General features: G+C 38.1%; 1 non-coding gene across 1 annotated transcript; it reads left to right on the top strand.

Annotated features, from left to right (window-relative positions):
* Positions 1–229: 229 nt before the first annotated feature.
* LOC127124111 (small nucleolar RNA R71) lies at positions 230–336 on the top strand. The gene has a single exon (XR_007803748.1). It is a non-coding gene; the product is annotated as a small nucleolar RNA R71 (small nucleolar RNA).
* The last annotated feature ends 10,503 nt before the right edge of the window (positions 337–10,839 follow it).

Raw genomic sequence — 10,839 nt, 5'->3', positions numbered from 1 at the left:
AACATGATCAAGGCTACTTATCTCGTACATGCCTCCTTTTGTTTGAGGTTTTTCTACCATTGTTCGGTCGCTTCCCCACTGATAATGGTTTTGGGCCATGCTCTCGATAAGTTGATAAGCGTCAGCGTAAGGTTTATCCATAAGCGCACCACCTGCGGCGACGTCTATTGTTAACCTTGTGTTGTATAAGAGACCATTATAGAAGGTATGAATTACTAACCAGTCCTCTAAACCATGGTGTGGACAAAGTCTCATCATGTCTTTGTATCTTTCCCATGCTTCGAAAAGAGACTCGTTATCTTTCTGCTTAAATCCATTTATCTGGGCTCTTAACATAGCTGTTTTGCTTGGAGGAAAATATCGGGCAAGAAAGACTTTCTTCAACTCATTCCATGTGGTGACTGAGTTGGAAGGAAGAGACTGAAGCTATCTTCTAGCTTTATCTCTTAACGAGAAAGGAAAGAGTCGAAGTCGAATTGCCTCTGAACTGACACCATTAGCTTTAATAGTATCAGTGTATTGGACAAATACGGATAAATGAAGGTTTGGATCCTCGGTAGGATTTCCAGAAAATTGGTTCTGTTGCACTGCCTGCAACAGCGAAGGTTTAAGTTCGAAGTTGTTTGCTTCGATTGCGGGTGGAGCAATACTCGAATGCGGCTCATCTTGCGATGGAGCAGCGTAATCTCGAAGAGCACGAGCTGGTTTTGCCATCTCGGGTATCGGCGAAGGAAGAAGATTTTTGAGATCAGGAATTTCGATTGGAGGAAGATTGTTTGCAGCACGATACTCCCAAATTCGTCGTAAGACTCGGAGATATCATTCAACGTCGTTGATTCGTAAGTAGTACGGATCGCCTTGTGAGCGAGTGTGTGGCATACAAATCAACGAAAAAGAAGGGAAAAATAAAAATTGCCTTAGTCTCTACAGCGTAACAGAAGAGTTACGATATCAACTAAATAAAAATCCCCGGCAACGGCGCCAAAAACTTGATCGCGACTTTATGAGTCGATTGGGGTATTGACTGCAAGTGCACAGTCTAATCGCGTAGTTTTAAAAGATATCGATCCCACAGGGACTTAATGAATCGATATACCGTTTTTCTAAGGTTACTTCGTAAAGCTAAGGCGGATGATACTTTGATGGTTAGGGGGAAAAGTAAAACTAAAATCGGATCTAGATTAAATATCAAATAACGCGGATATCGGTATGTAGTTCGTCGTAATTAGGGAATCAAATCTTCGTTGGTTTCTTAGTTTTAAAATAAGTCTTTTCAGTAGACACTATTGATTAAAAGTCTTTTCTCAAACTCTCGCTCTGTTGAATCAGACTATGGCTTTATATTAACGTATGCTCTCACTATTTAGTTAAATCTAAAATCACTTTTTGAAAGCAATGGAATCTATAGAAACTCTTTTTATTAAAATACTAACCGTTTAAACACCCTTGTCTCAAACTCTCGCTCTGTTGACTTAGATTTAATGATTAAACTTAAATGCATAACTCTCGTCCTCACATTTAACCTTTAAAAATACTTTTTGAAAATGATTAGAATTAAATTAACTCTAAAAATTGCTTTCGTCCTGATTTAAAGTTAATGTCCAATTTACACTGTCCAGTTAAAAGCTCAAACCGTCGTTCTATTGATTTTAACTTCTTTATGTCTTTTACTCTCGTACAAAAACTTTGGTATTAACTCTGTAAATTGAGACCATAAAAAGAGTGACTATATTTTTAAATAAATTTAAACCAACTCAGTTTTGATTCCTTTATTCCGCTTACTTTACATACCGATATCTAAGTTTATTTAGCTGGACATACTAAACAAGCCTAAACAATAATTATGCTTAAATACAGCCATATCAGACAAACAATATACATAAACAGCAGTACATAGCATATATAAATTAAAAAAATAAATAAATGAACCTGTAAAATTAATAGAAATCTTGGTTGTTCCCTAACTTCGATGCTTGAACACTCCACCACAAACCGGTTGGATTTGTTCTTCACAATCTTCGATCAGGCAGTAAAATAAAAACGAAGGAATAAAATACTATGACCTAACGTATGGTTAGATCCAGTAAAAACTACACAATAGTTTCCGGTGTAGAAACTAGTGTGAAAGAAAATAAATTCGATGCCTTGGAAATTAACTAGAAAAGAAAAGGAAATAAAAAATGCTAAGAAAGTAGAATGCTGGAAAATATATTGCTGTAAAATCTTGTACGGCGAAAAAAGAGAGGAGAAACACCGAAGAGAGAAGACCCTCAGGGTTCCATAATTGGGTCTATTTATATTCATCCATAAAGTAACAATTTCTTCCAAAGTCTCTTCAGTAGGTTTTCTAGCGTGTCAACGAGTCAAGCGGAGAAATAGGGAATGAATGCTTCTGTTACGCGCGTCAAAGTCAAAGGAAGAAGAATAGGAGTGGGGGTGTGACGTCCGTCACACCATGTGTTACGCTCGTAACACTAAGCAGAGGGGCGTGACGCTCGTCACACCTTGTGTGGCGGTCGTCACAGCATCACAGTGCTTCTCCTTTGTAGTTGCGGACTGGGCTTTAGTGGAATGCTTTTCCTAGAGAATCCTCTTTTTGCACCCCCTTTTCTTTCCTTTTCACACATGCTTTAGTTTATGTTACCTGAAATAAATAATAATAGAATACCAAGTAATATCGAATAATATAAAATAAATCGAATCAAATAACACTATAATTTAATCAAGTCAAGTCCAAAAATGTGATATTATTTCATGTTATCAAACTCCCCCACACTTAGACTTTTTCTTGTCCTCAAGCAAGATATAATGTAGAAATCGGTTTAAAATATTAGCCAAATGAAATTTCCAAACACACATCAATTCGTAGTAGGTTACAAGTAAATCTCGTTTAGAAATAACCTGAGCTTAATCTTAACATCACAAATTACTGTAACAACACTAGATAACCCCACCTTATGCAAACCAGTTCGAGTCATGCTATTATAGCTAGCCTAGTTCTTTTACTCTTATTTCACCCGTTTTCGTTCTAGCAAAATCACATTAAGCCCTTTATCTTTTCGCGCACATAGTGGAGTAACCGGTTAGTGATTCTGATCCCCTTTTTAGCTGGAAGTTCTGGTACATAAGTTGGATAACTTCGTTATTTAGTCCATTGCAAATTGCGGGGGATCGGACCGTAGTCCGCCCTACCAAGTTCAGCACCAGAAACCGCTGAACCAACTCACAATGGATCGTTCATACTATGTTTTTTTTGTAGGGTCCGCAACCTTTGGATTAAATGATCGGGTAAGGATCACCTAACTTAATTAGTGCATTTCCTGATTTTTAATATATTATTTTGGGAATCATTCACTTATATTCATCGGCTCTCCACGTAGTTTGCTATTAAGATGGTGTCGACTTCTCGTATAAACTACTCGGGGTTACTATAAAACTAAAAGTTCAAGAGATTGGTATAATAGGTACTTTTCCTGATCTAACATGTTGAGGTTTTTAGAGCGTTGGGGCGGTAATAATTTTGTCTTAATTTTACTCAAGTTTGATAAAATAAGCAACCTTTATACTTATTGAGTGTGTTGAATTTTTGTTATGGCTCAAGAAAATTGAGGGGGATAGATAATAAAAATTTTCACACTAGGGACTCGACTTAAAATAAATATATTATATTATATATATATATATATATATATATATATATATATATATATATATATATATATATATATATATATATATATATATTTTATTTTTATTATTTATTTTTTTAAAATTTTTTTTAATAGGGAAATAACAATGAAAGGGAAATAACATACTTGAAAGAGGAATGTTGAAAGAGAAACAATCATAACTGAAACAAAGTTTTCCCCCCTACACTTAAATGAAACATTGTCCCCAATGTTTTAGAGAAAAGCGAAATGAAAGAAAGGAAAAAATAAATAAAACGCTCAATTATGCCTGCGTCCTCTTGTTCTCGGACCCGGTGATCGTTGACGTACTTCCAAGTCATCAAACCTGTTGAGCAAGTCAGTGAACCGCTGATCGGTTAATGCATTCATTGCTTCCTGTTGTTGTTGCATCTGGCGCATCAGTTGCATCACTTCCTTATTCTACGCCTGCATGGCATCAATAGCATCCATGATGTCATCGTTTGTTGCGGGCCTTCTTCTTCGACGGCGTCGGGAGGATGGACCAGCCACATTATCGGAAGGATTAAGCGGGGCTGACTGTTGTTCAGGACCTTGATCACCTTGCTCCATTTCCTCAAACTCGTCCGGGGGCGGGTTTGCTTGTGTAGGCTGGGTAGGTTCGGGAGCATTCAGATTGTAGATGAATCGGTTGGGGTTGGTGACATCTGTGAGGGCAATGTTGGGCAAAACAACGCTTGGGACTTCTTGGTTATTCACCATAAGATAATACCTTCCGCCTACCCTATTTTTGATTAAGCGGCTGGAGCGACAATAGCTTATATCCATAAATAGGGGTGGCAGAGATTGTAAATTTTGAAGTCGGTCCCCTAGATTCAAACCAATTGCTATGGTGGTTATTAATCCTCCAATCACAAAAGGTTGACGGCCTCGAGCACATAGGGTACGGATATGGTGAAATAAGAAAGAGGCGGCGTTTACCTTTGTATCCATTTCAAAGATGCAATGGAGGAAGAATAATTCCTTCGCGTTGACTTTGTTGTTGTTCGGTCTTCCAAAAATGGTGTTTTGCAGGATACGGATAAAATACCGGATGGTGGGGTTATGTATGTGCGAAGCAAGTAGTGCATCCCAATTAGTGGTTTCCACACCGGATATTTTTCCAAAGAGGTCGAATGCATTTATGTGCCACTGTGAGTTCGGAGGGATTCTTGGGTGGACCTGGTCTCCTATAGGGAAGTGTAGCATGGCACTCAGCTGATCCTGGAATAGTGAGTACTCGGTGTTGAACATGCGGAAAGTTGCGGTACCGGTTAAGTACTCGTCTTCACCGGTTGGAGTGGTGTATGAATAAGAACTTAAAAATTCTAAGGTGAGTGATGGGTATGTAGAGTGATTTCGTGTGCAAAGAAAAGTTAAATCAGAAAGCCGAAGCATCCATTGCACACCTTGAAGTAATCCTAATTCTTGTAAGCAATTTAAATCAGGATACCTGGTAGATACGACACCTCGTTGTTGGAACCGATCGAACTGCTCCCGTTGATAGTTATCATCTTCAGATCGAAAGATAATATTTCCGAATTGTTGGTTCTCTGCCATAGTTTATAGGTAGGTTGAAAGAAGGAAAGGGGATGAAAATGTATTTGTATATAATGGTTTGTTGGAATGATGTGGTGTAGGAAGAAATGGATTGTAGGTATTTATAGGAAAAGTTTTGGAATTGGGAAGAGGAGTGGGTGAGAGAAAAAAAAATGTGGATGAATGTGAGTGGGATGGAGTAAAGAGGTGAATGAATGGGGAAAATAAAAAGGTGGGGGGGGGGGGGTAACGGTCATGTCCCCAACGGTCACCAACGTTCACCTGTTCTGAAGCTGTCACGCTCATGACAGAAGGGGTTACGGGCGTCATGTGCACTTGTGTGGCGACTGTGATGGCTTGTGTGACGCTCGTCACACCGGTTAGCTTGCAACGTGACTGCTTACGTGGGTGCTTCATAAATTGTTTTTATTAATTTTTTTTTTTGTTTTGTTTATTATATTTGCTATTGTTATATTTTTAAATTGCCATGTATGCTACTCTACTACACACCATAGGGTATATATATATATATATATATATATATATATATATATATATATATTTTTCTCTAATAGGCTATGTAAGTAGTAGCATATAGTGAATATCATTACTGGTAATTATAGACAGTGCATAAAACAAATTAAAATTTAATTTAACCAATAATGCAATAGCTTCATAAAATAAACATAATGTAACATTTGAAGATAAAAGAAAACATGCGAAAAACAAATACTAAGATTAAAAGTAATGCTAAACGAAACTATAAATTACCTAAAACTAAATCTAATTAACTAAAAACTTCTAGCCACTTGTAGGATTTCTGCCCGGAGGAGCAAAGGAATTGACACAGTTTAGCAACTCGTGAAATTGATTTGTCATTCTACCCATGTATTCCATGAATTCATGTCCCATATTAGTTAACTTTTCTCTAATGGCATCTTGTTCTGACATCAAAGCTTGAATGGCGGTGTTATAATCAGTTCCGGGCATATGATGTCTAAGATCAGGTATTGCCGATTCTGCGGGCGGGATAGGATGAGGTGGAGAGGCAACATCATGGTAACCAGTTGGTGTCTGTGGATCAGACTTAGCATAAGGAATCTGGTCGTCACAAATCTCATAATCTTGGATGGATTCAACAGATCTAACAGGAGAAGGTATTCCATTCAGGTTGTAGAGCCAATTATTTCGGTTATGGACACTAGTCATCGGACTAGGCATGGTGAATAGGTAAAGAACTTGGTTGTTAATTATTAGTTCAAACTCTTCAGGCCCAAGGTTTCCTATAAACATAGTGTTGAAGAGGAAAGGTATATTCATAGGCTCAATGCCACAAAAAGGGTTCAAGTCAAGCATGGGTTGGCGCAATCCAATAGCATTAGATATCATGGTTATCAATCCTCCTATTTGAATCGGTGCACGGTCAACTTGAATAAGGCGGTCAAAACTTGCCAACATATAGGTGGCACCATTCACTAGACGGTTCTGGGAAGCAAAAAATATTATGAAGAGTTCATCACGTGATACTGTGGTAATGTTTGATTTCTTCCCAAAAATAGTGTGTGCTAGGATCTTGTGGAAATAACAAAAAGCTGGGTTATGTATGTTTCCAGAAAGAAACTCATGTTCCTCAGGGTCGTCATTACCCGTCAAACTTCCCCAAAAATGCTCAAGCTCTCTATATTCAAAAAGGTCTTCTTGGCTCATGGTGAATGTATCAAAAGAAGTAGGGAACCCTAAAAGGTTAGTAAATTCTTGAATGTTATACTGATATTCCATGTTGAACATCCTGAACTGAATGAAACCTCGGTTTATTCCTTTTCCATGGTTTGGTAGATACATCAGGGAGCTAAGGAATTCTAGAGTTAGCCTCCGGTAAGTGACAAATTGTCTTCGAATAGGAGTGGTTTCCCACCCTATTTGACTCAGCAGATACAGGACACTCTCTCTTAGTCCAAGGACAGTCATTGCCCAATCATCAGCATAAAAACTTGGGTGCATCTCTCTATTCGCTAGTTCTTCAAATTTTTGTCTCTGAGCTCTCCCTCGGAATTTGATGCCCATACGATCAATATGTCCCATCAGGTTAGTGTTAACTAAAGAAAAGAAAACAAGGATTTAGTCAGGATTTGGCCAGATGCCGAAAGGAGAAAAGAAGAAAAGTTTGATAAAATAAAATAAAATAAATGAATACTGAATAAAATCAAACGAATAATCAAGGAAAAAATAGTAAAAATTTGTGGGTTGTCTCCCACGAAGCGCTTTGTTTAATGTCGCAAGCTCGACATAAAACTATTAAATGTTAATCTATAAATTTAGGAGACAATACGTCTAAGTGCAGGACTCGCGAGTCTTCATTGTTTTCATCATAGTGATAATGTTTCAGACGCTTCCCGTTTACGATAAATGCTTCCATAGATTTTCCCTTAATTTCCACAGCCCCACTAGGAAATACATTAGTGACTTGGAAAGGGCCTGACCATCTAGAGCGTAGTTTTCCTGGGAATAACTTAAGTCTAGAGTTAAACAATAGGACTACATCGCCTTGTTTGAAGGTTTTCCTTGATATGCGTTTATCATGTCATTTTTTTGTTCTTTCCTTGTAGATTCTGGCATTTTCGTATGCGTCTTGTTTAAGTTCCTCTAATTCGTTTATATCAAGAATTCGCTTTTCACCGGAGGCCTTATAGTTTAAATTTAAATTTTTAATAGCCCAATAGGCCTTATGTTCTAACTCTACTGGGAGGTGGCAAGATTTACCATAAATAAGCCTAAATGGGGTTGTTCCTATGGGAGTTTTGTAAGCGGTTCGATATGCCCATAAAGCTTCGGGTAATTTTGATGACCAGTCTTTCCTCGATGTAGTGACCGTTTTTTCCAATATTTGTTTGATTTCTCTATTAGATACTTCCACTTGTCCACTAGTTTGAGGATGGTAAGGTGTTGCTACTCGATGTTTTACACCATACTTAAACAATAATTTTTCGAGTATCTTAGATATGAAATGCGATCCACCATCACTGACGACTATTCTTGGGACACCAAATCTTGGAAAGATTATATTCTTAAAGAGTCTAATTACTACTCGTGTGTCGTTTGTTGGAGAAGCTATAGCTTCGATCCATTTTGATACGTAGTCAACCGCTACGAGTATGTACTTGTTACCGAAAGAAGGTGGGAAAAGTCCCATGAAATCTATTCCCCACACGTCGAAAATTTCTACTTCCAAAATGCCTTTTTGTGGCATCTCGTCACGTCTAGATATGTTTCCTGTGCGTTGACACCTATCGCATTTCTTGACAGCGGCATGCACATCCTTCCATATGTTTGGCCAATAAAGACCGACTTGTAGGATTTTAGAGCAGGTCTTGGATGTACTTGCGTGTCCACCATAAGGAGCGGAATGACAATGTTGGATTATACTTTCTATTTCTTCTTCAGGTATACAACGACGGAAAACACCATCGGGGCCTCTTTTGAAAAGTAAAGGGTCGTCCCAGTAATAATGTTTTATGTCATGGAAGAATCGTTTCTTTTGTTGGTAGGATAAATCAAGTGGAACTACTCCGGCGGCTAAATAATTGACAAAATCAGCGTACCATGGTGTAACGCATATAGCCAAGGTGGTCTCTACCTGTTCATCAGCTCTATTTTCTTCCAAATTAGCTATAAGTTTATCGTACGAGAAGTCATCGTTGATCGATGTTCTTTCCGGTTCCAAGTTTTCAAGTCTAGAGAGGTGATCTGCTACTACGTTTTCAGTTCCTTTTTTATCTTTGATTTCCAAATCAAATTCTTGTAACAACAAGATCCACCTTAGGAGTCTAGGTTTAGCGTCTTTTTTTGTTAAGAGGTACTTAATGGCAGCGTGGTCAGTGTAAACGATTATTTTAGCTCCGACCAAGTAAGAACGAAATTTATCTAGTGCAAATACTACTGCTAAAAGTTCTTTCTCGGTCGTGGCGTAATTCATTTGCGCTTCATCTAGGGTTCTACTTGCATAATATATGACGTGAAGTTTTTTATCCTTTTGTTGTCCTAAAATAGCGCCTACGGCGTAGTCACTTGCGTCACACATTATTTCGAATGGTTCATTCCAATCCGGAGTCTGCATTATGGGTGCGGAGATCAATGCTTGTTTAAGTGTTTGAAATGCTTCTAAACACTTATTGTCGAAGATGAATTCAGCGTCTTTCATTAATAATCCGGTTAAAGGTTTAGTTATTTTAGAGAAATCTTTAATGAATCGTCGGTAGAAACCGGCATGTCCTAGGAAGCTTCGTACTTCTCTCACAGTTTTCGGAGGTTGAAGGTTTTCGATTACTTCTATTTTGGCTTTGTCTACTTCAATTCTTCTATTTGATATGATGTATCCTAAAACAATTCCTTCTTTTACCATAAAGTGACATTTTTCCCAATTAAGTACTAGGTTTACTTTTACACATTGTTCTAGAACTCTTTCTAGGTTTTCAAGACATTCTTCGAAACTTTGTCCGCATACGGAGAAGTCATCCATAAAGACTTCCATGATGTTTTTGAGAAAATCGGCGAATATTGCCATCATGCACCTTTGGAAGGTTGCAGGAGCATTGCACAAGCCAAATGGCATTTGTCGATAAGCGAAGGTACCAAAGGGACATGTGAACGTTGTCTTTTCTTGGTCATCAGGATGAATTGGTATTTGAAAGAAGCCTGAGTAACCGTCTAGATAGCAGAAATGAGAATGCTTGGCTAATCGTTCTAACATCTGGTCTATGAATGGTAAAGGAAAATGATCTTTTCGGGTTGCTTTGTTTAGCTTCCTATAGTCAATGCACATTCTCCATCCCGATTCGATTCGTTTGGTTATAGTTTCTCCTTTTTCATTTTCGATCACGGTTATACCCCCTTTCTTTGGTACTACGTGTACAGGGCTAACCCATTTGCTATCGGATATAGGATATATAATACCTGCCTCTAATAACTTCATTACTTCCTTCTTCACTACCTCACTCAGGATCGGGTTTAGTCTCCTCTGATGTTCCCTAGAAGTTTTACAGTCTTCTTCTAGCATGATGTGGTGCATACAAATAGAAGGACTTATCCCTTTAAGATCGGTGATGTTGTATCCTAGTGCGGTTGGATATTTTCTTAAGATATGTAGGAGTTTTTCGATTTCGAGTTTTCCTAGGTCTGCATTTACTATCACTGGTCGTTCAAGTTCTGAATCTAGGAATTCATATCTCAGATTTTTTGGAAGTGTTTTCAGGTCGAGGGTTGGTTTCTTGAGGCATTGCGTAGGATCCGATGTTATTGCTAAACATTGGTTCAGTCTGTCTTCTACACGATAGTCAGACGATTCGTCATTTTCTAATTCTGTTTCTTTTATGCATTCATCGATGATATCCATGAAGTAACATGTGCCATCTATTGCAGGGGCTTTCAAAAATTTGGAAAGAATGAACTCAATTTTCTCTTCTCCTACTTCGAAAGTGAGTCGTCCTCGTTTTACGTCTATGATGGCACCGGCGGTTGCTAAGAATGGTCTTCCCAATATAATGGGGGTAACTTCATCTTCTCTTATGTCCATAATTATAAAATCGGTGGGAATGTAGAATTGACCTATGCGCACGAG

The sequence above is a fragment of the Lathyrus oleraceus genome, chromosome 2 (genome assembly GCF_024323335.1).
Source record: "Lathyrus oleraceus cultivar Zhongwan6 chromosome 2, CAAS_Psat_ZW6_1.0, whole genome shotgun sequence".
NCBI lineage: Eukaryota > Viridiplantae > Streptophyta > Magnoliopsida > Fabales > Fabaceae > Lathyrus > Lathyrus oleraceus.
This window is presented reverse-complemented; position numbering and strand designations above follow the sequence as displayed.